We start from the raw sequence: 26,212 nt of genomic DNA, 5'->3' as shown, positions 1-26,212 counted from the left end.
TGCATCCTTTTGTGTGCATGTGATCCAGATCCAGACTGACCAGCCAGAGAGTGAACCAACAGTGCTGGGGCCAGATCCCGGAGGGCATGGAAGCTGGGTACCAAAGATGCTCAGGGAGGGTACCAAGGATGCTCTGAGCCTCAGAAGTAGGATGGGGTTGTTCGTGCACCCATAACCCCACAGCTATCCACACAGGAACTGCCCTCACATGCTTGGTGGTGCCTGTAGGCCATGTCTGGCTCAGCCTTGCTGATAACAATGGTAGGAAGTGACTACTCACCTTGACCAGCCCCAGACTGGAATCCATAGGACCTTTAATCCCTGGTCTTGAGCTAATCTGAGGAGTCATTGAGCAGGAATAACATTTGGGCCAGGCTGGGCTGAGAATCCCATTAATAGCTTTGCTCTGTGGTTTGTTCACATGCTGCACCTGAGTGAGTACAGCTCAAAAGCATCATTGACAAAGCTGCAGCTGGGATGCAGGTCTGACATAGAAGCCCTGAAAGTGTGCCAGGAGAGCTGCTCTTTTGGCACCTAAAGCTCTGTGTTAATAGCAAGATGATGATATATTGAGCCCTCTGCACTCTTGCCTTTGAAACTATTTATCATCAGGGCATCTTACGCTGCAAACTGTTAAATGCAATGTACTGCTAGGCAGAATGAGCCGACATATCAGCAGAAGCATCTCCAAAGAGAAGACAACATTGGGATGCTATGGAGCCCTGACATCTGAGTATCCCTGTAACCACCTCTCACCTGCAGCTCTGCACACAGCGCTGTCCCTCTAGGAGCTGAAATGGCCACCCTGCTGTGGCTGATTATCCTGTAGTTTTTGGAAGATCTTTCATTTCTCATTCTGTCATGGGACAGGATGTCCCATCCTTGCTTTGCAAAGCTTTAGAACTAAGTGCCTCATTCAGGATTCAAGAAGCATTCAATGGACCTGGAGGGCAAATCCATGCCCTCATATCCAAATCCATGCCCTCACACCCAAGTCCCTCCCCTCATCAGCCTGTAGGGCTGCCCTTTTCCAGGGCCAGCACCCCACGGAGGCTGGCTCAGCCTCCTCCCACCCCATTCTGTGCTGTCAGGTGAGAGCTAGTAGCACAGCTCTGCACTCCTCTGCGTGCCCTTTGAAAGGGTCCTGAGCATCGGTGCATGTTGACTTGCATCCACCAGCTGCTCAGAGTGGGATATAAAGCCAATCTCTGAACAGCTGTTTATGCATATGGCATGAGAAGCCAGAGCATTGCCATACAGGCGACAACCAGACACAGAGGTCAGGCTGCTGGTGCTATGCTGAGTGACTGTCCGGGTCTGGGCTGGCACAACAGCCAGCCAATGCTCAGAGGGTCCGCAGAGGACATTTTGCTTAAGTGTGAAGCAACAGAATGAATGGAAATAGACTTGGCACATTACACGTGTGGCTCCAGCCCTCACCTGCTCTGCAGCATCAGCCCTGACCAGCTAATCACACAGGTCTTCCTGATCCACAGATCTCAAAGTCCTTTTGAGCCCTTGAGAAGGGACACCAGGGCAGGATGCCTCACTCTTTCCTAGCCACCTGTAGCATAGGCTGCTGCTGGAAACTCTTTGTGATCAGCACAAACACTGCACCATCAGTGAGCACCAGACCCACTGCACTCCAGCTGCTTAGGGACACACGTTTGTCTGCAGGACAGGGGTCAGGCTGAGCTGTGCTCGCCCTGTTCACACCATGGCTGCATCTCAGTCCGTATAAGCTGGCACTGCAGCACCGCAGAGCCCTCAGGTATAAATGTACCTAGCTGTGCCCTCAAAATGGCACAGTCAGCTTAAAAACTGTACATAAAACCACAGAATTTGAAACCCCCTTTATGCCTGTTCTTTGGCCCACTGGAAGGCACGTTTGGAAGCATATTTTATTGCCACCAAGAGGAAAAAATCCTCATTTAGGAAAGGGGACGACTGAAATCCTCACCCTACTCCTGGTGCTGGGGCTTCCAGAGAAACCTGCTGTGCATGGTAGGCCACGTTCCCATCAGAACTGCCCGGTGGTAGCACCTGAGCAGAACCAGACAGGGGAAGGAAAAGAGACGACGTGTTTATTCTGCCAGCTGCCTTGACGTCCCATGCACCTGTGATTATCTAACAACAGCTGCTAATGTCATGCATGGTCAAAAAAGGAAGTCAGAAGTACAAGGAGTGTGGAAGAGGGGGAGAGGAAAAGACGTGCCTCTGCTCACTGTTGTGGCAGCGGCAGCTCAGCCACGGCACTCCCCAGTATGTCCTTCCCAACTTCAGGGACCACTGCTGGAAGCTGCTGCATTCTCCATCAGCCGAAAGGATTTTAAAGATGCCAGTATTGGAAGTGGTGACCGTGAAGTGACATGGGTGAGGAGACCAAGCCCAGTGAAAACTCATGAGCATCTTTCCAGGGTGGGAATCACTTTCTCCCTCTGCAATCCTGGTGCTGTGTGGGTGCAGTGCTGGTGGGGGTGCTGAGGATCTGTTTAGGATTCCCCCCACTCCAGTGTGACACTGGCACCAGCTTGAACCTGGTGAGCTGCGGCCCAGAAGAGCTTTGCCAGCTCCAGGCTTGGTGTCATCGTGATCCAGGAGTGACTGCAACCCAGATTAGTACATTCAGCCTTCCTTAGCTCAGGGGTCTTTCTCCATGAACAGTAGTTAGGAAGCGGATCAGTCGTTCCCTGCATATACCCCCTGCTCTGAGCTGTTGTGTCTACTAAGCCTCTGCATTCATGGGGAGCTGAAACATTCAGTATCCTTCAGGACGTGTCCTGAACTCTCTTCTACAGCTGATGATTGCAGGGAGCAGGGCTTGAAACAGCACACCTGGCACCCTGCAAATAGGAGCATGGCTGCTCCCACAGACGAACTTCTGCAGGGCTTTGAGGGTGAAATCTCTTATGCCTATGTAGCATCAGAAGAGGAAGGAGGCTGTATGCTTCAGGGCAGGAGAAATCCAGGGATGTGGTCCATGAGAGTGAAGGCCCCCACAAATAACTGCAAAGCCCCAAGAGCCTGGCACTTTTCTTACCCATGGAAAGCAACCCCAAGGAAAGCACCCAGCCTAAACAGGGTTTGCTGTTGACAGTCTGGTGTGTAATTACATTCCCAGCTACCTGCCTTTTCATTAGGGCCCCATGCACACGCTGCACTGTGGTGCTAACAGAAATGCGCTCATTTATATTCACCAAAGAAGCACGCACACCCTGTGCTGTCTCCCCACTCACCCAGCACAGCACTGCTCCTGTGCCCCTCTCTGCAAAGTCTCACTTGATGGCACTCAGTGTCCCGTATTTCCCCGGACACAGCGCCTAGGAAGGTGGCTCTCTGAGGCCACAACGGAACCCACAGCCCTGCCACCAGCCTTGACCCTGCCTGCAGCCCAGAAGGATGATGGTGAAAGATTAAATAAGAAAATAAAGGCAGGAAGCAACAACAGGATCCTCCAAATGCCACGACAGATGTCCTTCAGGACAACCTGAATCCTCGGTGCAACTGGGTCAACCACTGTTCCTGACGCATCGCGTCCTGAATCTGAGGAGGCATATTTGCTGCATTGCCTCCTCCTCCTTCCTCCCGTCTCCTCTTTCCTGTGACAGAACTGCTCCTTCACCTGCTGGCACATAAGTCAGGCTGTGGTGCAGGGTGCCTGTAGCTGTGCTGCTCTGCAAACACCACGGCTCATTTCCCTGTCTCCAGCTCAGCAGCACTGTGTTTGCCTGTATGCTCAGGGACTTTTTACCTTTGGTTTGGTAGAACTTGTCTGAGAAGTGAGGTGAGCACAAGTCCCCTGGAAGCAGAATGTGAATTCAGTACAATAGCACGCTGATTCCAGCAGCCTTGAAGATGGTCTAGACCTGAAGACAGCACACAAGACACACTCCCTGAAGCCACATTATACTCTGCACAGTTTTTTCTTGGACTGTAACACTTATAGTGTAACAACACAGTGGGCCTATGTGGGGATAGGAATTAAGTCCATGCTGTCTGACTCGCAGCAACAACTGCAGTAAGAGCACAGTCAGGCCCTCAGGTACTGCGAGCTGCAGAGAATAATGACACACTTGTTTGCTTTCTACAAGGCAGCCTGCAAATGCTTTTGGGGAGCCTATCTTGTCAGAAGGGGAAAGGAACTGCAGGGAGGAAAGGAAAAGTACGTGCAGAGAGAGAGCACGTGGACTCCCAGAGATGGATGTGGTCCAGAGGCTGGCACCCAACTACTGTTGGGTCCACAAGAACATACAACCTTAGGGTTACAAGGCAGCAGCATCACTGCTGTCCAGTTCCATAACATGGAAGGATGTGTGTATTACATGCAAACCAAGACTATGGGTTATACACACATCTGATGACTGCAGGAACCCCTGAAAAACTTTGTCAGTATAAAAGACGTTGGCGCATCACTATGACCCTCCACGATCTACGACGACCCTGTTGGGTCTCCAGCTAGAGAACCTCAAGTGTGAACTACTGACTGCAGTGCAAACACTGATTTGATACAAAGAGCTTGAATCTACTAACAATGACAGTGCCATTAATAAGGGGTGAGCTAATAACTAGTGGTTGTGATCTGCATGCTCCTCAGCTCAGACCCCTGACTATAAAAAGAGAATCAACACCACTGGCAAGATGGGGCAGGGCCAGCTCCCAGCTGACGTCTACTGCTGGGAGTGAGAAAGGCTTTGCACCATGCTTAGAGACCGGAGAATGCAAAGCCATGTCGCCTCGCACAGAGAATGGCAACTAGCAGCCAGAAGAGAGGTCAAAGCAGGGCTGGAGAATCATCCCCAAGTGTGAGAAAGATGCCCTGGGAGTCTCCTGAAGCCCCAGAGATGATCATACTCCTGATGGCCCCTCTGCTGAGGTTCCCCAGCCCCCGCAGGTGGCTGTCAGCTCCAGTTCACTGCTTGGCTGCATTTGGGACTGACTGTGTCCAACTTGAGGGGCCTGTCTGCTGAGCTGCACCAGGTTGCCACATTTGTTCTGGACTGCGCCATGGGCCAAAGCACGTTCAGTCACCTTCTCGAGATGTTCTTGGACTGACCGAGCTGTACAGCCATATACTCTGCAGATCTAGAATTAAGAACTGCCAAAGGCCTTGCAAACTTCTGATCGGGTCCTAGGAGCAGCTCCAGGGACATTCAGCTGACTTTCAGAGCCACAGGCTCAGATGCACAAAGTCTAAATTTGCATAGGCTTTGCAGTGGGGAGCTCAGAGACTTCTGTTTATTTTTGCAAACGTGAAGAAAAATAAGCTGATTTAGCTGAAGCCTTTCCACATTCACACCGGTGGCCAAACAACCACCTTGCTCCTTGGCTAGGAACGCGCCTTTTTTTCCAGTGACCTACCTGGCTGGTTTAGAATGTATCCCTGGTCGTTTCATTAAGAGCCAGTCTCCCTGCCAGTTTCAGCAGGAAGAGAAGTGAGCATGGTGCTGGATGTCAGCTGCCTGGCGTGCTGCATGCGTTTGCAAGCAGGCAGAAACTCCGAGGTTCTGTGGCGTCCGGCTCTGCGCTCTGCCCTCTTTGGCAACCAACATTCTGCCAGAAGGGAGGATGCTGCCCTAAGTAACAGTACAGCATAGAGGTTCTACGGTTGCAGCTCTGCAGACCTAAAAATAACTGCTGCTCCCGTCCGGCAGTGCAAGCCAGGCACCTTTTCATAGCGCCAGACCTGCTAATTGCTCGCAGTCAAAAGGCTGCGAAGAGGAGACAGCAAACAGGTGTAAATTCCCAGTAATGAAGATTAAGCTGCAGAGCCTGGGGCCCTCGTAGAAGCCTGGTGTTTTGTTTGTGAAGAAATGCTGCCTGCATAAAACTTAAGCCCTAGCAAATTGTTTTTCAAGCTTTGACAATGCTTGTGCCAACAGCCAACAAGACTCGGGGGTATCCCCAGAGCAACGTGAACGCCTCCAGGACCCTCCTTCCCATGCAGCTGGATATTTGCTCAGCCTCTTGACCTCCCTCCTAAGAGCCCCAGCTAACAGCACTGCCGTCAGCCCCCAGCCCCATGTCAAGCTGCTGACAAGGAGAGCAGGGGCTGCTTGTCCCCAGGAGCCAACCTGTTCTCCAGACCCAGCTGCCAGACGCAGTTGGCCCCTGGCTGCCTGGGTGGCTGCAGGCAGAGCACAGAGCTGTGGTGGCACAGCGGGCCCTGCACTCTGCCTGCCCTGCTGCAGGTGCTAGAATGATGGATAGTGTGTGATATTCATTGTTTTTGCCATTAGGACACTGTCGTGTTAGAATAAATTGAGTGCGCTGTTCTTGTAGATAACTGTGGCATGATATTGCACAGCTAATCGACTCCTGTTTCAACAACTCAGAAAATGTACTATTTTTTTCTCGCTGTCTATGGGTAGGAATTTGTGATGATTCCTCCCAATGTTTGCCTCCTCAGCTCTACAACGTGAACCCACCTGGCTATCGTGTCAGCAGGAGCCAGTGAGCTTCCTGGCCATCGGCCCTCCTGCAGCAGCTCACTCAGCCTTTGCCCTGGGCTGTGTATACATCAGCTGCAGCAAAGGAGACAATTATTAAGGAGGAAGGAGCCGCTGTGGATTGTACTTTCTTACAACACTTTCCCCTGAAATGGGATGAAGGACAAGAGCATCATGTGGAAGCTCTCGGGGAAATAGGGAAACCGTCACCTACGACCTTTGTAAGATCTCTTTCCTCAGCTCATTCTTCCTTGCTATATGCCATAAAACATAAATACTAACAGAGAAATGAAAGAGGCCTGGCAACACAAGCAAATAATTATTTTCTAGTGAACATGTCAAACTGATTCATCCAAGCACTCTGGGCATTGCCTAGCCATAGCCTGGGAGTAACTGAACTTTGCTGCTTCACTGACTTGCCCTTGAATGGGAGCAAAGTGGCCTCGAGAGCCTGACTGGGTGCCCACATGCTGCCTGCACCCCACGGGGCAGCTCTGAGCACCCGGCTGCTGTGGCTGACTCTCCATCAGGAGTGAAAATATGCTCCTCATCGCAAGAAATGTTCTGTCAGTAACCCCTAACAAGTTGCTGCAGCTGCTGGCAGAAGCAAGGTGGCACAGGCAGGCATGGGGAAAGGCACTGACTGCTTGTTCTCACTAAGATTCTGCATACCCTGGGGGCACTGCAGCACTTGGGCCCATTACAGCACTCAGAAGTGGACTGAAATTTTGGCAGGCAAAGGGGCAATATCTCAAGCTTGAGTTGAAGGCTCCCTCCTCCTCTGACTAATGGCAGAATTTGGATTATTTGGTACTACCAAATTTACAGTTTGCAATTTTTATAATTGGCTTTGCTACAATATATAAGATAGATCTTCAAAATCTGCCTCTCGCGTTCTGTTTGTGTGTCCCAGACATTGGGAATTTAAATTCAGCACCTGAAGCAGGCATCTTCTCCTTAACAGGCCCTATTTCCAAACTGGGGTGCCTTCCTCCCATCTGCATGCTTTAGCATTTCTGCGGTTTGTTTCAGAAACAATACAGCCAGCCCCAGTTTGCCATCCCATTTGAACTTCTAAGCCATTGGGGTGGGATGAATATCAACCTGTGGGCCTGCGGTAATGGTTACACAACCACTGCTCTTTTGCCAAAAACTGTAATGCAGAGGGGCAGAGACAAGATGCAAGAAGGCTGTGGTCACTGTGTGAGCCCCCTGCAAGGTTCGAATTTCTACAGAGAAAAGGTAGAGGTAACAGACAGTCATCTGTAAAAAAAAAAAAAGCCATTTCCTATAACTGCAGCTTAAAACCAACATGGTGCTTTACGATGAAAAGCAACAGCACATTCTTCAGTGCCTGGCATGGACCAGGCACCTGGGGCCTTTTTCGGGCTGCTGTTTGATTCATTCAGTGAAAGGCTGCTCCTGGATGCTGCTGAGTTCCCAGACTCCCTGGGACCGGTGAGGCTATCAGCATCTCAGCACTGCTCAGCATCTGGCACGGGGGAAGGTCTCAAAATTAGCTTGTGGTCAGACACGCTTTGCGCTGTCCTGTGCATTATTAAGATGATGTTCTTCCAGAGCACTGTCATGACTCATGGTGCTAAATATATTTATATACATAAATTTGGAATCAAAGACCCATCAAGCCATTCAAAATCTGCTTTCCTGCATGACCATGTTTGTGAGTGCTCCTGCTGCTCTCACGTGTGCACTGCAGAGCAGAAGTGTTGCCCCAGCCCTGCTTTGCCAACACTGAAGGAGAAAGGCTGAGATTTCCAAGGAGGACGATAAATTCTCGAAAATTTCTGCTATCCTGGGGACAGCACAGTACTCAGGGACCTTCCGTAGGATGGCTGCTGCAGATGACCTGGATGAGATGAAAAGAGGCTATGGAGACTGAGCAATGCAGGCTGGGTGCCCTCCCACTGCCGAGGTGTGAATGGGCACCTCCTCCCTCTCAGGACACAGCCTGGAAATCAGCATCGTACCCAGCCTGTAAGCTCACCTCCACCCCGACCTGACTTCCTGTTTGCAACCGTGAGGAGTCCACCGTGGAGCTTGAAAATGAGTTTTCGATCTCAGTGTCACCCCAGGAGCATCCCTCGGAGATACTCTTTTGCTTCTCTGTTCTGAATTGTGCCTAGGGGTTGTCGAGTGTCACACGCAGTGCAAGCGAGTGAACATGTTCCACAGTGGCCACTTTATCTGAAGGGTTAATAGACCAGTGAACTTCCAAGGCCTCGGGAGCAGCCTGCTGGACCCCAGCACCCTTTCCTTAGGACAGACCAGGTTTTTCTGAACCTTTATTCTGCTCTTATCACCACTCAAGCTGCTAAATACACCTAGGAAGGTCCTGAGTCATTCACGCATTTTCACTCTTCTACCAAAGGAAAAATAACTATAAAAAATAAACTGTTTTTCTTCTGCTAATGGGGTGTCCCATCAGAACAATAGAAATGTCAGCAGCTTTTTTGGTCCCTTAAGATCTTACAGGGACCCCTTAAGGAGAGGTAGATGCCAGCTGAGATGACCTCAGTCCCGCTGTGCCAGGTGCCAAGCCTGGTGGGCCCTCAGGATCCGCTCCCAACAGAAAAGCATCGCCTGCTTGTTGGCTGATCTCTGCCTGGGTTTAACAACCCGGGGATATAATCTTTGCCCACTGAAAGGAGCAGTTCCGTTTGATCACTCCATTTTGAAGATGAAACACTTCAGCCAAACCTTCCCATTCCTATCTTTAATCAAACTGTATATATACAGTCTTCATAGACCCTTGGATATATTTTTCAGTGGATGGTCCTGCATGCTTTGTAGCCTTTTTGGGACATGAGGTTTTCTGAAGTGATAAACAACGTGAAAAGAGGAAAAGAAAGAAGGAAAAAGGAAAAAATCATAGTGATAGGAAGCCTGTGTTCAAGTTATACATAATATATTTTTCTGCCAGACACAATTTATCTTCTGACAGATACCTCTGTAGCATATGGCTTGTGTATAAAAGAGGGAAATGCAGAATTAGGAAAAGGCTGAGTGACCCCTTCTGATGTGGTGTTATTATTTAATTACTGGATGAGCTGCAGATCCACCTACATCATGACTTTGAAAGGACTTCTCTTTGTCACTGCATTACACAAACAGGTCCAGAAGCACTTCTGCTCCAGGTGACTCCTGACTGTGGCAGTTCAGGATACGCAGCCCTGCTTGGGCAAAAGCCCCTTTTCTTCTCCAGCACACAAAATGCTAAGCATGTAGCTAGCTTTAAATGGGCTCAATTTATTTTGGAGCTTAAGAATATATTTAAAACGATGTACTTGTTTACGTGCTTTGCTGGCAATGACCTGCAGAAGGAAGGGGCTAACTGTGCTACAGCGGGCAGAGGTAGCGAGGGAGAGGCCTGGAGTCGTACTGGCATTGCTGTGTAACTGATGGGGCTCCAACAGTCCATTCAAACAGAAATACCAACTAAATGAAAAGGAGCAAAACTCAATAAAAAACCCAACTGTTAGCACTCTGTAACTTTACTGCTAAATAAGCTGAGCTTCTTCTAACTAGTGAGACATGTGCTTGGCAAATTGTGTCCTTGTGGACATCTCCAATAGGTGGATGAGAACGTAGTCCCTCTGGGATGATGCAGTGCACACACCCTCAGCTACCCACATTGCTCTCCACAGACATGCAGCACACATCCTCAGTGCTGCCGTTCCATGCCTTCTGCTTTCACTCCGTCATTTTGCAGAGGCTGTTTTTTGGTGGGTCATGGAGGTACCCCAGGCTTCCTAAGGGGGCTCTGACATGAGAATCTCGGGAGCACTGTTCTCATGGCCCCTTCCTTGGTTCATGGCTCAGCTCCTGACACTGCTGGGATTACCATCATGAGGTTGTTTGTTCCTCAGCGCGCTATTCACTGACTTTATTTTCCAACCAGGAGAGCTTTGCAAATAATAATAAGAGGGGATGAATGGGATGGTATGGGATGATTAACCAGGATTTTCAGAAGTGGGCCAGAAATCCAGATTGCTGAGCACCAAAATCACCTCACAAACACCTGACTGGGCACATCCTGTTCTGTACGGAGAGGGGGAACTTCCTGCAGCCATCTGCCCTTAACTGGATCAGTCAACAATAATTACCTACACTACTGAACAGAACAATGAAGCTGTGTTGTCACAGTCTCTCCTTTTTTTTTTTCTTTCTGTCAGGTTTCTGATCTCCTTACAGTAGAAATTCTCAGATTTATTCCTTCTCTGTGCATGCACTGCCACAACAGTTGGGATTTGATGCTGCTATAATCTTTCTGGACTATAAAAAACAAGTAATGTCTTTCCATAGCATATGGTTCTCCCATTACAACAACAGACACCAGAACTTTCAATTAAGTTTCTGGAAGCAGAGTTGAAATACACATGACTCATTTCAAAAGTGCACTAACAAGTGAAATGATCCCATTTTTTGCCAGATCTCTGCTCATCAGGAAACAAACAGTATCTGATGTCTTTCTTTCTTTATACGTTGACGAAAAAAAACCACTGTTCTTCCATCAACACTGAGCTTAGTAGAAATTGTCCAGTTAAATATTATAATATTTGATAATAGCACTGCCAGCATGGAGCTGACTCATTTAATGTAATGTGCTGCTCCCTGAAGATTGCCTTTCAGCACAGCAAACAATTAGCTAGTTCATTCATCTCAGCTTGAGAATGGTAGATAGTTACAGGACCACGGGTCCTTTCCTCACTGGAGGTGATTTATCAACAGTCACAGTTGTTCTTCCTGTAATTCATCCCATGCTATTTACACACACACACACACACACACACACACACACACACACACACACACTTTCTGGCCCCCCACGTGTCTCTCTGACATGCTGCCTCCGTGGAAATCCCCACAGGACTGCCTCCCCCTCTCTCCCTCTGCTGTGGGATCTCTGTGGCTGACATTTCAGTAGGGCTGTGTCTCCCCTCCCAGCCTCGCTCCTCCGGCCTTCCCATCCCACCAGGAGGAGATCCTCCCTCACTCCAGCCTGGATTTGCTCCCGGCTATTTGTTCTTGTGACAGCATGGTCTGTCAGCTTCAGATCTCCTCACTCTCTGGCCCTTACCCCAGTGGATTTATGGCCAGAGCTCTGTCTGGGGTTGGCTCTGTGGGCCACTGCAAGCCACGGCCCCACTGCCAGCTTGGTGTTCACTGGGGACTCTGCGGTGGCACTGCGCACATGTGCAGCCCCGCAGCCCTTGCTGTGCAGCCGTTGTGTCACAGTGTGCCCAGGGACGGACCTGTGCCAGCCTTCACTGCCTGCTCCTGATAAGGATGAAACCTGCAGCAACCCACAAAGATCATCTGGGATTCCTATAAGGGGGCTTTGAGAGCTGGGGGTGGGCAGCAAGGCTCCATCCCCACAGCATCCCTGCCCTGTGCAGCTCTCGCTACTCAAAGCTGTCGCTTTTCAGACTCAGCAATGCCGTAGAGCAGCTGAGGTCATTGGCAGGGCTGCCCCCAGGCACCCAGCACCCTGCCCAGGGCTGTGTCTTGCAGCACTGTGACCCCAGCTGCCACGCTGCACTGCTGCACTCAGATGCTGCTCGGCAGCGTGCTGCATTAGATGCTTATGCTCTCCAGATCACAGGGAGAAAATGGCAGATCCCTGGCAGTGAGCATTTCTTTATCTCACATTCTTGCAAGAGAGAGAGCTCCTGAGATTATTTTTTTTTCCTATAAACCTAGGCTTCAACTAGAGATTTATTATTGTGTTCACAGCCATAATTATTGCTAGTTGAAGATGGTGACCTCGGCACCCAGACTGAATATAGCAGTGAGTTCATCCGCAACATCTTTATAATTACTGCCCAAACGTGTGCCATGGAAACCAGGAGAAGTGGGGAGACCCAGGTATGAAGAGGAAGGAATAAGGGGAGGACAAATACACCCACACAGTTTCCATTACCGCATTTGAGATTTGAGAGGGAATGAAAGAGCCCAGTGCAAAGTGCTGGACTCAACAACAGACGTGCTGCACTGCATGAGAGACAGAGCAGGGACACCTCAGTGTCACATCCTTCTGGCCACTGTGAGGCTGGCAGCAGTGGGACATGCACCTGCATATCCATCTCTATAGCCCCAGGCTGTGAGAGACGCCTTGAGGAGACAGCTGGAGATTTGCCCAGGATGTGAGAGATCTGCTTTGGCTGTAGGTCACTTCACAGATGGCTCTGGCTCGCTGCCTGTTCCTGCCCTGGTTTCCCTGGAGCAGCTCCACAAGCCCCTCTTTGCAAGGGCAGATGCCCATACTTGGCCATGGCGAGCCCACGCTGGACACAGCTGCCCTCAGGAGCAGTTACGTGGCCCAACTGTCCCAGTTTGCTGCAAAAGCACTTTGCAGGGGTTTCTGACATGTCCCAGTACTGATTGTACCCTTTTAACAACAGCAGTGAGCTTCAGGGAACAGGAATTAGAAAGTTACCAACAGTTTGTGCTTCTGTATTCCCCATTCTGCCACTTCCCTTGGGTCTGGGCATCAATGTGCTGTGGCCTTGGTGCTCAGTGCTATTGGTCCCAGGACATGAGCACAGACACCTTACCTTGGGATTTTCTGGGCAGTTTTCTAGTTGTTGATGCCAACCTGGCCTATATCAGTGATCCAGTCCTGAAAACAGAGTACAGAACCATAGAATCATAAAGGTTGGAAAAGACATCTAAGATCACCTGGTCCAACCATCAACCCATTACTGCCATGCCCACTAAACCAGGTCCCTCAGGGCCACATCTTGAACACCTCCAGGGATGATGACAGCACCTCCCTGGGCAGCCTGTTCCATTTCCTGGCCACTCTTTCTGAGAAGAAACTCTTCTTAATATCCAATCTCTCTCCCCTGGTCCTATCACAAGTCACCTGGGAGCAGAGGCTGATACCCACCTCACTACAACCTCCTTTCAGTCTCCCCTGAGCCTCCTCTTCTCCAGACTGAACAATCCCACTTCCCTCAGCCGTTCCTCATAACACTTGTGTTCAAGACCCTTCACAGCTTCACTGCTCACCACTCCAGGGCCCCAGCGTTCTTCTTGTAGTGAGGGGCCCAAAACAACACAGCACCTGAGGTTCAGCCTTACCAGAGCTGAGTACAAAGGGATGATCACCTCACCGGTCATAGGAGATTAGGTTGGTCAAGGACTTACCTTTCAGCAACCCAGGTTGACTAGCCTGGATCCCATGGTTGTCCCACAGCGTTGTCCCACTTTGTTACTTCTTTGTAAGAGATAGGGAGACTTAACGTAAGAGATGCCCGCAGGGACCAGGAAAGTTTCTGCTGCATCAGGCTTGGGCTCCCTCCACTCAGACTCAGCCTGACTCTCCTGGAGCTCAGTAATAGGGCCAAGGACCTTCTGCCTGCCCCACTGGCTACGCCCCTTTCTCCCTCAGGCTCCCAGTATTTCTGTAAGTGTCTCTGTAAGAGATGACACCACTGTGGTCAAAGTGAGAAAACGTCTTTCTACAGATTGCCTGAACCAAGGGACAGCTGCTGCTGAGAGACTAAATCTAGTTGTTAACTTAAACAACGGGTGAAGAGCTTTGGCAAAAAATGAGGGTAGAGATGTCGATTTGAAAAGTGTTTTGAAGAGCCCTTGTTTTGTTTTTAAGGGGTGACTTTTGCATCAGGTGTGCAGGAACAGCTGCTTTTTGTCTTTCCAGCATTAAATGGGTCAGTTGGAAAACATCAGGACTCCATAAATTATTAGAGAAAGTACAAATCCAGCAGGATCAGATGGAGCACGAGGGTCTTCAGTATGTATTAGATTAAACACTTAAAGATGTTTCAGAGCTTGATCGAGAAGCATCACTATTTTCTGTTTTGGTCCACACCAACTGATTCCTTCCCAGCATTTCAGAACTGCTCTCATCTCAACATCTGCCAAGAACAGACCATTCACCTACACTGATGCAAGAGGATCCTCCAGAATGTGCTTAATTTAAACCCTTGGACCAAATTCAGTATGACTGTCATATCTTTTCATAAGCACGTTTCTGGATTCACACTGTGAAATGTTCTGTGTCTCCAGACAGGAAAGGAACATGCGTGATTTGCTGGAAGGTCAGCATCTCCCAGAATGTTAACTGGGCTGCTCAGCTACTTCGGCAGGGGCAGTGGTTAAGAGCTCTGCTGGGCCAGGCTGAGCTCCCAGCAGGGTCTGAGGCTCAGCGCCTGGCCAGCACGGATCCCCAGCCCAGGGCAGAGCCTCCATCTGGCTGCTCGTGCCTACACAAAAGCTGCCATTGAGTAAACCTGCAAAATCCCGCTCACCCTATGCTGCACGTTAGAAATATTGACCATTTGTGCTGGATAAATGGGAGGGAATTGATATCAGCTCAGAGACAATCCCCAGACCAGAGGAGAGACAGAATTAACCAGCTTATTATTATTATTTAATGCTCATATTGTGAGAACAGACGAATAATGCGTTTGCTAGGATCTGCAAGCAAAGCTGTTACAAAGCTTAATTCATTAGCACTTGTAAAGTGACTTGAACTTGTAAGATGAAAGGTGTCCTCAGAGTGCCAAGTACTATTATGGCTCCAGTACTGTGGATCTTTAATAAGGATACTGAATGACTCCTGTGAGCCAGCACATTGCTTTTAACTTCCTGGAGGCTGTTTTTGTAAGCACTATCTTAGAGATACAAAAAAACGAAGAGTTACAAGAAAAAAATACGATAACAGAGCACACACTTGCCTGTTCCCTACCTGGCAGGGAGCAAAGCACAGCCACAGGCACTGCAGCCAATGGGCCAAGTGACACCTCACCACTGCCTGGCTCACCACTGCCTGGCTCACAGCTGTTCAGCAGATGGATGTAGTTACAAAACTGCACTTTTGAACTGACATTAGCTGCCAGGAGAATGGCTGCCCACAGATGCCCCTACCTTCTGTCTCATGGGTCTACCACCAACTGCAACTGAGAGCTGTGCCTGTTCTGGGGGAACCATGATTCTGAGGGAGAGGGAGCAAGCTGGCTTCATGGGAAGAAGAACAAGTGATAGGATGTAAAATGCATCAGGAGAGGCTTAGTTTGGACATTAGGAAGAATTTCTTCATGGAGAGGACAACTGAGCATTGGAGAAGGCACCTGAAGAAGTGGGGGAGTCCTCATCCCTGGAGGTATTTAAGATACGTGTCGATGTGGCACTAATGGACATAGTTTAGTGATGGGACTCAGTAGGTCAGGCTGATGGTTGAACTTTATGATCTTGAAGGTCTGTTCCAACACAGATGATTTTCTGATTCTAAGAAACATTCCTGTGAGAGTTGAGGACTGCTTGGGTTTTCTGCTTGCATGCAGGTTCCTGCCCAGGCTGACTAAGCTGCCATACGGCTGCGTTTGGTCAATACAAGGGGAGGAAACACTGGGAGCACATCCACTGAAGTCCCCCTCCACCATCTACCCATCCCTTACAGCCTTACTCTTGCCTGCTCTGATAAGCTGACAGTGGGATGAATGAAGAGGTTTGATGTGTTGTGTGGACAAGCAGAACCCCAGTGCCACCTGCCATGGCAGGAGACGTGTCTGTACAACCAATCCCTCATCTCAGCTCTGCCTGGCCCTGTAAGCCCATGCAGGGCCCCAGTGGAGGTGGTTTGAACCACAGAGGTGGTGATGGAGATGGGATCTTACAAGGCTCCCTGGCAACAGCCATCTAGACATCTCCCGCAGGCCTCAAAAGCACAAGTCAGAGAGCTGTTTCACAGCAGAAACCACAGCAGTAACAACTCAGTTTGTTTCCTCCAGACCCCTCCTGGCTTGCTTTTTGCCAATGCAAGCACTGTCAGCCCTCTTGCTCCCACTGGTGAGCAGATTTATCTTAGCTGACAGGCTTTCCTTCCCAGTGCACTGAGTGGACTTTCATGGACTCCCTCTGCTGAGATTTTACAACGACATCATTTCTTTGCTCTGTGCAGCCACTTGCTCCATGACAAAGCCATTATAACTCGGCCAAGGTCTATCAAGCCCAGGCAGACAAAGCTGCACTCACTCTCCTTTGAAAGCCTGCTTCCCTCGCATTCATCTTCCTGCAGCTACTGTTGATCATTCATCAGTCAAGAAGCCATGACCAGGAATGTACAGAAAACTCTTTCCTGCCTTAGCAAGTTGAGAACATCTTTTCCTGCCTGTAGTGCAACCTATGGCACTCCTAATTGCTGCTGCATTTCCTATAAATTGTGATGGGTCTTGAAAAGATGCTCTTTAAAATTTCCTCACTCCGAGGACAGCAGAAAGTGTTAATGAAGCGTGCCAACACAGCATGCCATCATATCGCAAGTACAATCTCCAAATGACCAGGAAAGCAACAGCTTTTTTCAATGAGGGAAAAATGAACCCTCTAAAGAGAAAGCAGTGACCTTCTCATCGCCTTTCTCTCTTCCTTCTTCAAATGTTGCTGCAACCAGCAAAACTTGCTCATTACCTACAGAGGCAGTTTTCACAAATTGCTCAATAAGGCACACAGTGCAGAAAGCATCTGGCTGGATCTGCTGCACTGCTGTGCGGTGGGGCATGCTGGGCAGCGTGGGGCTGGGCTGAGCTTTGGTGCCACTGTTTGGCTGAAGTGGAGTAAAGGACTCATTGTTCTCTTTAATTATTCCAAAGCCTGTTTACTTGGAAGAAAATAAAATATTTATCAGAGACTGTGGCTTTGGCAAAGGAGATTAAACTCGGATTAAATTTTTAAATGCCTGTAAAATTTAATTGGCATTAGAGTAGGATAGTTTATATCTCTGAAAACTAAAAAGGACTTTCCGGCTTGACCTTTGGTGAGCTTCCCCTTTCTGGTGTCCTCAGGGTTGCCTGAGGACAGAACCAGCCCGGCCTGGAGCCCCTGTGCCATCAGGCTCCCATCCCAGCCTGCCAGTACCAACCAGCTTTTGTCTAGCAATGCTGCAGGCAGAGATGGAGCCCTTTTACTATGCCCTAAAAGAACTTGGCAACTGTGATACAGGTGGGCCAAGGAAGAGACGATAGAATTTGGGAGAAGATGGAACAGGTGGGTAGTGATGGGTTACGCTTGGGCTGGGTGCCTGTCTCCAGCAGGTCTAGGATTCAGGCCCAGCCATAAAGCCCATCTCTAGATCTGCTTCTGGTACCTGACAGCACCTCACAGCTGCTCAGTACTTGCCTCAGAAGAAGCCTTGTCCAGTGGATGTCTCTAACTTCCCCGACAGAGGATCATATTAGATCCATTCTGTCCCCAAGTCTGGTCTATCCTCAGCCCCTGCCTTGGCAGTTTCTTTCCTCAACAAGGTGCCTGGGGCTGTCTACACCCCAGGGTAGATGAGATACCTTCATGTAACCCCTCCCCATCATGTTTCCACAGCCATTCTGCCACACTGGTTGCTGCTGCTTTGGCCCAGTGTCATGGGGTGGGCTGAAAGGAGGCATTGAAAACCAGAGGAAGCCTTTGAATGCTGGGCTCACACACGGCTAGGAAGGACATCAAGGTAAAGCTCTCCTGCAGCTCTTGACCCTGCTGGGATCAGCCAAATACAAAGCACGGAAGCTGCAGGGTAGACCTCTGAAGCTCCTGAACCAGAGTATGTGAAACTTTGTGTCTTGCACAGCTCTTCCCACTCTTTGTGCCCAAGTAACTTGCTCAGGACGTGCTCAGAGCAGAATGTGGGCACAGTGTGCTGTGCTGGGAGTAGGGAAAGCAGCTCCACAGAACGGCGGCAGGCTCTCAGTGCTGCAGAGTGGCTCTGACCTGTGGAGGTCCCACCATGCCATGGTCCGAGACTTTCTGTCCACTCTTCTGGTCATCCTCCTAACAGCTTGGAATCAAAGCACGCGAGGACAGTGTGTACACGCTGAGGAGACAAGCAAGGCACACCAACAGCAACCGTACACATTGGGGAGAAACTGGTGGGCACATATCAAACTACAGTGGCTAAATGGCTAATTATGCTTCACCGGTCTTGCAGAAAATCTGTTCTCTCTCCCCCATTCATACACAGCAGCATGCACTCTACTCGCTCACTTTTTAAAGTGATGCATTATGTCGGAATAAAACCGGGGGACGTCAAACGGTGTTATTCAAATGGATGAAGACCAATTGTCCTGCTCAGGGATTTTACCTTCAGGCAGCAGTTTTGTCAGTGTTGTTGTCTGGCTGCGCTCAGCCCACATTCTGGGCTCAGTTCACCCTGCCTATATGTTCTAGTACACAGCACAGGCAGGAGCTATCCAGGCTTCTGCTATTTACTCTTACTCTATGCTGTATTTTTCCTGCTGATGCTGACAGCTTTGCAGGAGCTGAAACAAGACTTTATTTTGCTCTTATCCCTGGAGAAGAAAGTCAGAAACAGCAGGGAAAAAAAAGCTAGGTCTGGCATGGCAAGAACAACCTAGCAGCCTTACTTCCAAGAGGAACTCTTGTCACTGAGATGAGAATCCATCCAATGAGTTTTAAAACACATCATGTCTCCTCCTTGCTCTCCTCTGCTCCTCTACCTGCTCTTACATTTCCAAATCTACACACGCTACTCCAATTCTCTGTTTTCCCCAGAGCATCAGTAATTTAATGGTTTCCTTTTTTTGGCCACCTTTGTCAATGCAAACAGAGGGTTTTTCATTTCAGGATTAATTTCCCCAACTCCATTCTTCCCAAAGGCTTACACAGTCATTGAAGAGATCACTCTTTGTTTTTCAGCAGGCAAAAAGCCTCTCCAGAGCCACCTGACTGAATTAAACAGAGACATCAAAAGAACCTGTCAAATTTGATGTGACCAGACAGTGAGAGGAAGTCAGAGCAGCACCAAGGCAGAGCAAAGAATCGGGATGCTGCTGTGGCAGATTTGAAAAGGGACAAATTCTGTGGAGATTTTCCCCTTCAAGGGAAAAGAGGATGAAAGCAGAAGTGTTCAAACAGTCCTGAATGTGCAGGCTGGCACAGTGCAAGAGCAAGGCAGATCTGTGTGGCCAATAGCCCCTAGGAAGGCACTTGCTGCCCAGGTCCTGACCACAGCTCAGCTCCCACTGGAGGCATCCAAATTGCTTCACCACCTAACACGATAGATTCCTGCTGGGCCCAGAGGGTCAGTACTGGTGCAGAAGAGGAGTCGTGATGTGTTTGGTCCCTTGGAGGAGAGCTGCCCATAGGGATGGGTGCTGTGGGGCTCCCTGGCATCCTTGGAATGCTGTGCTTGCTGTGGCTGCACCACAGATCCACTCCTACTAAGACCAGCAAGGGCTCCAATTCCATTTGGTCAATACAACTTCTAAATTATAAACACACTCTCAATTCCCTTCCTGGATCGAGGCTGCCCTCCTTGCCCACAGACAGGTTAGAGATACAACATGAAGCTACAGTGAATCCGTAAGGCAGACAGCTTTGCTGTAAAATGTGACTTATGTTAATATTAATCAGGCAGGCTCTGATGTACAAGGTTGCTATGACAGAGATACTTCAGAGTGTTTCAATTAATTAGTACTTAATTAACTTCAATGCCCTGAAGAAGTCCAAGCCATGCAAGTTGGTCTGTATGTTGACACTCATGGGTCCCCGCTGTTTAGGCAGCTTGCCCCAGCCGCTCTTGCTTAAAAGGAAGCTGCAAAGCACAATGCATTATTAACTCAACCTGTGTCGTCTTCTCATCATGTCTCATGAGATGATTTTTAATATCAAGCCTTCCAGGTTTAGACATAGGGAGATGCCAAGGATGAAAGCAAGACTGTAACACGGTGGTGTTTCAAGCGACTCTCTGAATGCCTGAGATCACTGACAGCTGGTGAAAGCTGGAAAAGCCAAGGTGTGAGGGGGGTGGAACAGCTGTGAGAGCTGAGGGCAGTGTGGGAGGCTTGGGTTTGAGCAGTGGAAGCCAACCCCTTCCTACAGGCTGCTCCGGATGTCCAACTGCAACTGGGGAGGTGCAGACAGGATGCTGGTGCTCATCACTGGACAGTCTGAGCCTTCTCAGAGCAATGACACTGAAACAGAGCTTGTAATGAGGTCTAAGTCCTGGCTGAGATCTCCCTCCTTTACGGGAACTGCAGGAATCTCAGGAAAGCAGGGTAGATCCTAACCAGAGCTTGAAAGTGTGAAGCCTTGACTTCTTGTCCCTGGATAGCAGGAGGGGCCATAGTCTGCAGCACCTGTGCAGAGCCAGGACCAGCCTGGCACATCCAGAGGCATTTAGTGCTGCACTTACAACCCAACAACCCTTGGCTTCCTAGTGAAATGATTGATGCTCCATGCCTGTGCTTGATGGGCGTTTGGACAATCCCTTGTTACCTGCTTTAACTTCTGGTTAGCCCTGAGGTGGTCAGGCAGATGGACCATGTGGCCTTTGAAGATTCCTTGCAACTGAACTGTTCTGTTCATTTCTGTGCTACACTATTTGTCATTATGCAGATCCATGACACCATCACCCCGGCTGATATCCCAGTGCAACAAGAAAGAAGCCCAAGTTGCCATGCTGTGAGAGCAGTGGCGGAGTGTCTAATCCTGTGGCCCAGCCTTTGCTGCTCATCCTCTTATGTTCGCTTTTGCTCAGGGCTGCAGTAGTTTGGGGAAGGGCAGCTTTTGAACCTCATGCACATCTCTGAGAGAAAGGGGCACCAGCCCAGGAGGCAAATAACTTGGTAAGAGCACGTGTGGGAATACAAGGCAGGCACCAGCCCACCTCCAAGAGATCACAGGGTAAGAACAAGACTCTTCAGGGGTGCAAGCCTGACAAAATGTAAGAACAGACTTCAGGCATGGCAGTAGGAATTACAGAAAGTCTTTTTGTTGATGGAACTCCCAAATTTACAGAGTTTTCTCCCAAGAGGCTTCTCTATAACTGCATGGGGCTCACTGGCAGACAGGAAGAGGCAGTGAGAGCCAGGCAGTCTGCTAGACAGGCATGAAAACCCTGCCAGCATTGCTCTGGGGCACCCCATTATCACACATCACTCAGTTAACTTTATATTGAATGTAAAAAAGAAGCAACAGCTGGAGATGAAATCTAATTTTCTGAGGGAAATATGAGTAAAATAGAATGTAGCTGCTGTGTGAATTAATTTATCCTCTGTTAAGCGTTTGTTACTGCTCTGGCATGGCCTCTGTCGCACTATGATGATAGGCAATGAGGCAATGTTAACATAATTTCCTCCCTGTTCGTTTTGCCACAGCCATGTCTGCAGCACAAAACAGCACTGAGTTTTGCTGCCATTGCTGTGGACTTGCATATGTAGAGAGAGTGAGTATTTAGAACCATGAAATGGCTTAGGTTGGAAGGGACCTTAAAGCTCATCCAGTTCCAGCCCCCCTGCTGTGGACAAGGTTGTCACCCACCAGATCAGGCTGCCCAGGACCCTGTCCAACGTGCCCATGAATGTCTCCAGAGATGGGGCACAGTCACTTCCAGTAACTGACTCATTTATGGGCAAAGGACAAACAAACGCTCCTTTGGCTTCTTGCAACCACGTCTCTGGGAATTGCTGCAAGCTGTCTTCCCCATATGTTTGCAGGAAAGCTGCTTTCCACTTCCATGCTCAAAACACAAAGGTTTTTCTTGCTGTCCTCTCCAGTGGGACCCCTGCATCCTCTCAGGGACCAGGCAGATGTGCCCCCACTCAGCAAGGAACTGGGACGAGCCCACCTTCCCTACACTTCCCAAAGTGTCCTTCAGTCCCTAAGCCACATGTACCCAGCAGAATGGTGAAGACCCTGCTTTGATCATCACAGAAGATGTTCAGGACACTGGGCACAGCCAAGCTGCTTGCAGTGGAAGCACCAGGCACACAAGCTGGCTGAGTGCTTGGATGAGAGGCTACCAAACACTGGAGAGCATCCAGGGAGGTCCACCTGGATCTCCCTATTGTTCCTATGGATTCACACCAAAAATGGCACTGTGGGTTCACCTTGAGACTCTCCAAGCTGGGAAAAGGACAAGCTGAGAAGTGAGTGCACGGCCAGCTTCAGAGCAATCATGGACCAGAGATCTATAAGTGCTTGGGTGTGGATGCAAGATGGAGCCTGATGAAAACAGTGTTTGATTGCAGTTGTGACCCCAATGGACAAAACAGGTCCTAATCCTATTTTTAACACTGTGATTTTAAATGTGCCCTACAATACCCAGGGTAGCTTTTACAAGGAGAGAGACATTACACATAGAAAGGGTAAAAAAACATTCAGTACAGAAGCCAAATTGATACAAGGACTGGAGAGGATGACTTACAGGCAGAGACTAAGGGAATTTAATTTGTATAGCCTAGAAAGATGATGCCTGAGGGGGAACATGATAACACTATATAAATATCTAAAGGGCAGTTGTATGAAGAAGGGGAAAAAAAGTGACGCATGTACCAGCCGTGGGAGTGATGTGATGGACCGAAGAAGGGAACAGTTTCCCAAGGGAGCACAGTGGGCTGTTACAGCCTGGTGGGCAGAGAGCAGCACAGCATGCCTGGAGCCTGCACGTGGTTCCGGCAGTGGCCACAGTTAGGGCTGGGAGGATTAGGAAGGAGCAGCCTGGTACAAGCAGCAAGGGAAGTGCTCATGGGATGGTCAAGGCTGCCCCGGCTGGGGGTAGCAGGGTGGCATCTCCCCTGCAAATACCAGGTGACCGTGCATGCTGGACCTGTGTCAGCACAGAGTGCATCAGAAGGAGTGCTTTTCCTGTGGGCTCAGGGCCACTCTCTTGGCAGCATCCCCCTCCTGCTCTCTTTGCTATCCCTGCTATCACAAAGGGAAGCAGGCACAACGAAGCACCCAGATCCTCAGTGCTTTTTAGCACTGCACAGCAGAGCCTCTTCACAAAATGCCATCATCGGGATGAGCTCCTTCTGCCTAGCCATTAGGAAACTCACCCAGGCAGCCTCAGGTTTGGGGCTCTTTCTGGGTGTCCCTGGAGCAGACGATGCAGACACCCCATGCCTTGCTGCCTGAGAAGAGCACAGCAACTGCAGTGGTCCCAAGATGAAGAAAGCAGCAAGGCACATTGAATGCCTGTGTTCCTGCCCCTTTCCTCTCTTTTCCTTGCAAATGCAAGTTGCTTTTTACAATCCCATTTGCTTCTTCAAAAAACAGAAGAAAGAAAAAAGATCTTCTCTCTGCCGTTGCCATGTGAAAAACCCACACAAACAACAGGAAAAACTGGCTACCTCTATGCAGAACTCAGCACAGTGACTGCAGAGCGACTGTCACACAGGCAGCAGCCTAAAAAAACAGAGAGAAAAATAGATTTTTTCCTTCAGCCCTTTCAGACACATGACTTAGAGACTCATTATAGTAATAACAAGCCAAAGATTTTTCCAGGAAAGGCCAGTTTCCATGCATTTCTTCCTTACTTTGATGAACTCCCTTCACCAATTTAAATAGGGCAGGTTCTGCTTTCAACTGCCCTCGTTAGGGCTCAGCAGCCACTCAGCAACAAACTTCTCTAGCACCAGGAATCCCTCAGACTTTGGTCCTTGCAGAGAGGGAAGCCCACACCGCGGGGCAGAGCCTTTGCAAGATGGTGTTCAGTTGAACCTGCCATTAATTGCACTCTACCTATTACAGCTAATTTGCTTGGCTCAGAGCCCAGAGCATTCTTTGCAAACCACTAGTTTACCAACAACCCGATGTGAAACACAAAAGTCGTGTGTGCTGGCAGCAGTGCCTCTCCTCCTCCTGCAAGCTGCTGGAGAACAAACAGGCGAGGCCTCGCCATTCATCTCTGCTCTGAGCGGAAGGGAAGCGGCCACGGCGCTGCAGGAAGGCAGGAGCTCGAGGGAGGGATAAGCCCTTTGGATGATGATCCTTGTATTCGTTTATCTCCAAAAGGCTTAAAATGTGAGCATGTTTGGATCTACACATTTTCAAGTGCATCTGTAATTAGCTAAGTTACGAGCTGTAGATGAATCTGAGACAGACACTCAATTGAAGCACAGTGCCCTTTAATTCCTGCCCAGCCAGCTGTGGGTTGTCATGGAGACTACATCTGTCACCAGGCCTTTTAAATAACCCACGCTAGCCAGACCTTTCCTGTTCTGGTATGACCACCCTGGATTCATACCAATAGCATTGTTGGTAAATTCGGATTTCCACCCCTAAAGTCAGGAGCAGATCTATGCCAAGCACTGCTAACGTAGGTGCTAAAGTTGTTCTGGGCTAGGCTTTTCCATCTGAGACTCAACGTGATGGTCTTTGCAAGGATTGTCCCTACATCTTCCACCGGGAGTTCAACAAATACAAACCACAGGCTCCTTCCCCGTGCTGTCGGTTGTGCAAACATCTGACAGGATCCCTAGTGAAATGAGAGGTGGCTGGAGAAGCAAGGAGGGTAGATGGGCAGTGATTAGAGGGATGTTCAGCTTGGGAGACCCTGGAGAAAAGAAGGCTGCAGGGTGACCTCATTGCAACCTTTCAGTACCTAAAGGGAGCCTACAAACAGGAGGGGAGTCAACTCAAGGGTAGATAACTGCAGCACAAGGGAAAATGGTTTGAAGTTGAGGGAGGGAAGATTGAGGTTGGATGTCAGGGGGAAGTTCTTTACAGAGAGAGCGGTGAGGTGCTGGAACAGCTGCCCAGAGAGGCTGTGGATGCCCCGTCCATCCCTGGAGGTGTTCAAGGCCAGGTTGGTTGGGGCCCTGGGCAGCCTGGGCTGGTATTAAATGGGGAGGTTGGAGGCCCTGCATGTGGCAGGGGGATTCGAGATTCACGATCCTTGAGGTCCCTTCCAACCCTGGCCATTCTGTGATTCTGTGATTCTGTGACCCAGCAAGTAAGAAATGCTGTATTCATTGCTGTGGTCCTGTCTCGCAGGCTCCAGCCTACTTATTTTAGAATCGTAGAATCATAGAATCATTTCAGTTGGAAGGATCATTTAGTCCAGGTCCTCTGCAATGAACAGGGACACCTACAGACCCACCAGGTGCTCAGAGCCCCATCCAGCCTGGCTATGAGTGTCTCTGGGGATGAGGAATCCACCACCTCTCTGGGCAACCTGAAGCCAATGCTTCATCACCCTTATTGTAAAAAAACTTTCTTCTATCCAATCTAAATCTGCTCTCTTTTAGTTTGAAACCATTTTTACTTTTCCTAACAACAGATCCTGCTAAAGAGTCTGTTACCTTTTTTCTTATAGGCCTCCTTTAGATACTGCAGGCTGCTCTCAGCTCTGCCCGCAGCCTTCTCCTCTCCATGCTGCACAGCCCCAGTTCTCTCAGCCTGTCATAGGAGAGGTGTTCCATCCCTTGGATCATTTTTGTGGCCCTTCTCTGGACACACTCCATGTCTCTATTGTGCTGATTCCACATCTGGATGCAATGCTCCAGGTGAAGCCTCACCAGCACAGAGAGAGTGGCAGAAGCACCTCCCGCACCCTGCTGGCTGTACTTCTTTTGATGCAGCCCAGGATATGGTTGGCTGTCTGAGATGTGAAGGCACACTGTTGGCTCATCCCAAGTACTCCCAAGCCCTTTCTGACAGGGCTGTACTTTCATGCTGCAGCTTGTATTGATAGTGGGGTTGCTGTCACCCAAGCACCAGACCTTGCACTCGGCTTTGTTGAACCCCACAAGGTTCTTGTGGACCCACAGTTGGAGCCTCCTTAGGCCTCACTGGATGGCATCCTGTCCCTTGAATGTGTCTGCTCCACTCACCTTGGTGTCACACACAAGCTTGCTGTCAGTCCCACTACCAATGTCATTAATGAAAACATTAAAGAACACTGGTCCCACTACTGACCCTTGAAGGACATCACTTGTCTCTAATCTCCACCTGGACGTTAAGCCATTGAGTCTCTGGGTACAATCTTGCAA

Source organism: Tetrao urogallus (genome assembly GCF_951394365.1).
Source record: "Tetrao urogallus genome assembly, chromosome: 16".
NCBI lineage: Eukaryota > Metazoa > Chordata > Aves > Galliformes > Phasianidae > Tetrao > Tetrao urogallus.
The sequence above is the reverse complement of the archived record's forward strand: the minus strand, read 5'-3'. Positions refer to the sequence as shown.